Source organism: Cornus florida, unplaced genomic scaffold (assembly GCF_030987335.1).
Source record: "Cornus florida cultivar Cherokee Brave unplaced genomic scaffold, ASM3098733v1 CherokeeBrave_3.0.0_Hap2_Chr11, whole genome shotgun sequence".
Taxonomy (NCBI): domain Eukaryota; kingdom Viridiplantae; phylum Streptophyta; class Magnoliopsida; order Cornales; family Cornaceae; genus Cornus; species Cornus florida.
Window position 1 is genome coordinate 51,964,497 of NW_026775581.1, and position 3,425 is coordinate 51,967,921.

Consider the following 3,425-nt stretch of genomic DNA (forward strand, 5'->3'; position numbering starts at 1 on the left):
TAAGGAAGGGCACAATCCATCAAGAAATGAGTATGAACCATCAAATAAATCACAAGAGCATTTTATTAAGCACTATGTCTTGACAATCTCTAGATCTATAGCATCAATGCACATAAACATGCATCAATAACACAAGAAATAGAGACAAATACATGAACATTTATTCTAACATATATAGACATATGGATAAAATGAAATGATCAATTGAAAGCATTAAACCACACAAATCATTGAATAAACAAGATCTATGTATATAAATATGTTAAAACATGTATCACAATATAAATTCTCTCAAAAATACATAAATCAAGATGTAAAAAGCATGCTTAGGGCTAACTTTAGCCCCAAGAGGATGTCTAGCCACTCGTGGATGGTGTCCTCCAACCCTCAAGGGCTAACTCCATGGTAGAGATTGCTCATCTTCTTGGTTGATGGAAGAACTCCAAGCTTGTGTCTCTAACCTCCTCCCTTCTTTTCTTCCTCACTAAGAATATGATATGGAAATTGTGTTTTTAGTGTATGTATGTGTCTCTCTATCTCAAAAGTGGCTCATATTCCTTATATAGGTAGGTTAAAAATGTCACCCTAATGACCTGGGCTCGTACACTAATATTCCTCCCAATGATTGGATATGAGACAACTTTTAATGAGCTGAAAATTGAATTTTCTCGCACTTGGGGAAGTTCGATCGATCGAACTTGTGGTGAGATTGATCGAACATGGCTGATATCTATCGAACTTAAGCTAGATCGATCCTCTATGGCGGCGCCTTTTTGGATAAAGACAAATCTGAGATATTTTGGGAAACGAGACAAAAGTGGTAGGTAGGTTGGTACAACTGGATAAGATGGAATCTTTTCGATCAATCGGAAGAAAGTTGGATCGATCGAACTTTGTGGGATCTTTGGATAGAACAAAAGAGCTTGGATCCATCTTGAAATGTCTAGATCGATGAACTTTCGATCGATCGAAGATTTCCTGAGATCGATCGAACTTGCTGAATTTCCATCACTTGCTTCCTTTTGCTCCCACTTTGCTCCTTTCTTTGATTTTTCTCAAGATTGCTTCAATTATGCTCTTATTTAGCTCAGTTAGCTTATTTTGGGGATAAGTACCTGAAAATTGAAATAACACAAAATTAATCTAAAATGGGAAAGTAAAATAGATAAAGATTCCAAGATACCTAAGCTTAAGGGGTTTAAATGCGCACTTTTCAGCACTCATCAAGTGCCTGCTTAAAAGTTTACAATTTAAAAAAAAAAAAAAAACTATAAATCCACCTTGCAAGTTCTAAGAAAACTAAACAATTAACTACAAGTCACAATATTAAATTCTACTACAATATTTACATTTTATACAAAATACGTTCCATTATTCTTTTCCTCATTCACACCCAAGACTCTAGACCTGGCAGAAGCAATCCACCATTGTACCTGAAAAATTATAGATATAGAAGGAGTGAGCTTAAAGCTCAGTGAATGCAACATTAGCTACTACATCAGAGTAATATAAACAAATATTATCTGATAACTTCAATTAAACTTTATTAACATATAACTTCTAACTTTACAAGGCATTAAAATATAGTACTCTCCTTTTAGACCAGAGTATGGACCTTATATAATATAGTACTCTACTTCTTGACAGAGTATGAACCTTATATAATATATTACTCTCCTTACAGGCTGGAATATGAACCTTATATAATATATTACTTTCCTTCAAGACCAGAGTATAGACCTTATATAATATAATCAAATTATATATATGCATCTTCATTTCACATAAATAGCTTCAGTACTTTAATTAGACACATTCAAGTGTATACTTCCAGTGAGTACACTCACCTTAACTACTTCTCAAATTATCTACTTATCCTTTGATATTGCCGAAGTGATCGGTTCCTTCTCGTTGACTAAACAATATTATAACCATGTCATATTCATTTTTAAAGAGAGTTGAACAATAATTATCAACTTCATAACAAATCTCAATTCCATACACAATTATAGTAGAAATTCTAACAAGAATAATTATATTAACTTCAGCTCAACAATTTCATTAACTAACAATTATTTAAACTTAAATACTATAGTACTTGAATCAAGTAAAATAAATAATATAGATAGAATTTATGTAAAATTTATTAACCCAGTTGCTCATTGGAACACTAGACTATAAACTTTCGACTTAAAAAAAATATTCTTTACTTTTAGTACTAGCTACCAGAAATTCCAGAGAGAAATTTTCAGTTCTGTCCTTCTCTCCTTTCTATCTCTTTCCTTCTCACCTTCTCCCCAGCCACTCCTTTCCATGAATTTCATCCTTTAGTTAATTTTTGTGGGTTCAAAATAGTAGCCACAGAATACTATAATTTTGTTTTCTCCTGCCATAAATCTTTTCACACAAAGCTTCCAAGACCAACTTCTCAATCTCATCCTTTACCATAATTGAATTTATCTAATAAAGATATCAATATACAAATCTAATATATTTACACATACCCAGCAAGATTTGTCTAATCTAAAAGAAATTTACAACCCAATTAAGAGAGAACTAACAAATAAATAGAATTTATTCAAGAACAGATTATTATATCAACTACAAAAGCTTCAAATAATAAATCTGAATGATGAAAATGTAAAAGAATTATTTATATACCTATACTCTTTAGTCCTTGCCTACTGCTTTTGCGGCAACCCTTCCTTTTTCTTTTCTTCTCTTTCTTCTCTCCCTTTCTATTTTCTCTATTCTTCCGGCCTTCCTAAACTCACCGTCTTTTTTTTCTTTCTTCTCTTTTTTTATTTTTTTCCTCGTCCATATACATCTATAGGCAACATGTCACTTAAATGTTAAATTTGGTTTTCTCTTCTTCGTGACTCGTGTGCCAGTTGGTAACATCTTCCAAAGGAAGCTTTATTCACATACTGTACGCTTATATACAATTACTTATCAAAGTGCTTTGATGAGGTACTGGACCAAACATAGTTGTATTATGATAATGCTATGTAATCTTAGTGTTTGACACTTGTCCAGTAAGTCAATTCATAATAGCTTCCAAAAGAAGCTTGAATACATATATATATATATATATATATATATATATATATATAACATGGAGATAAATCTTTTTGGAAATTTCTAGCACTACTTTGTAAACTTCAGTCACTATTATCCATACACACACTTCATGGTAACAACCCACCATACAAACCTTCTTTACATACCCATCTCATGAATTCACACCCATACATACGTGCCATTTTTTATTTGCTTAGTCAACTAAACTAAATAGACATTTTTAAAACTTAATTCATCTTAATAAGAGTATAATAAAAATTAGAAAACTAAAGAAGAATTTGAGATATGACACTTATTCTTTTAAAAACACTTCAATCCTAAAGTACACTACTTCTCAAAAGCAC

At 31.7% G+C, this 3,425-nt stretch overlaps 1 long non-coding RNA gene across 1 annotated transcript; it reads right to left on the minus strand.

The window, feature by feature from the left end:
* Positions 1-230: 230 nt before the first annotated feature.
* LOC132286631 (uncharacterized) lies at positions 231-2,999 on the minus strand. The gene is made up of 2 exons (XR_009472825.1): positions 2,662-2,999; positions 231-1,115 (listed from the first exon to the last, which is right to left on the minus strand). It is a non-coding gene; the product is annotated as an uncharacterized LOC132286631 (long non-coding RNA).
* Between the last annotated feature and the right edge of the window lie 426 nt (positions 3,000-3,425).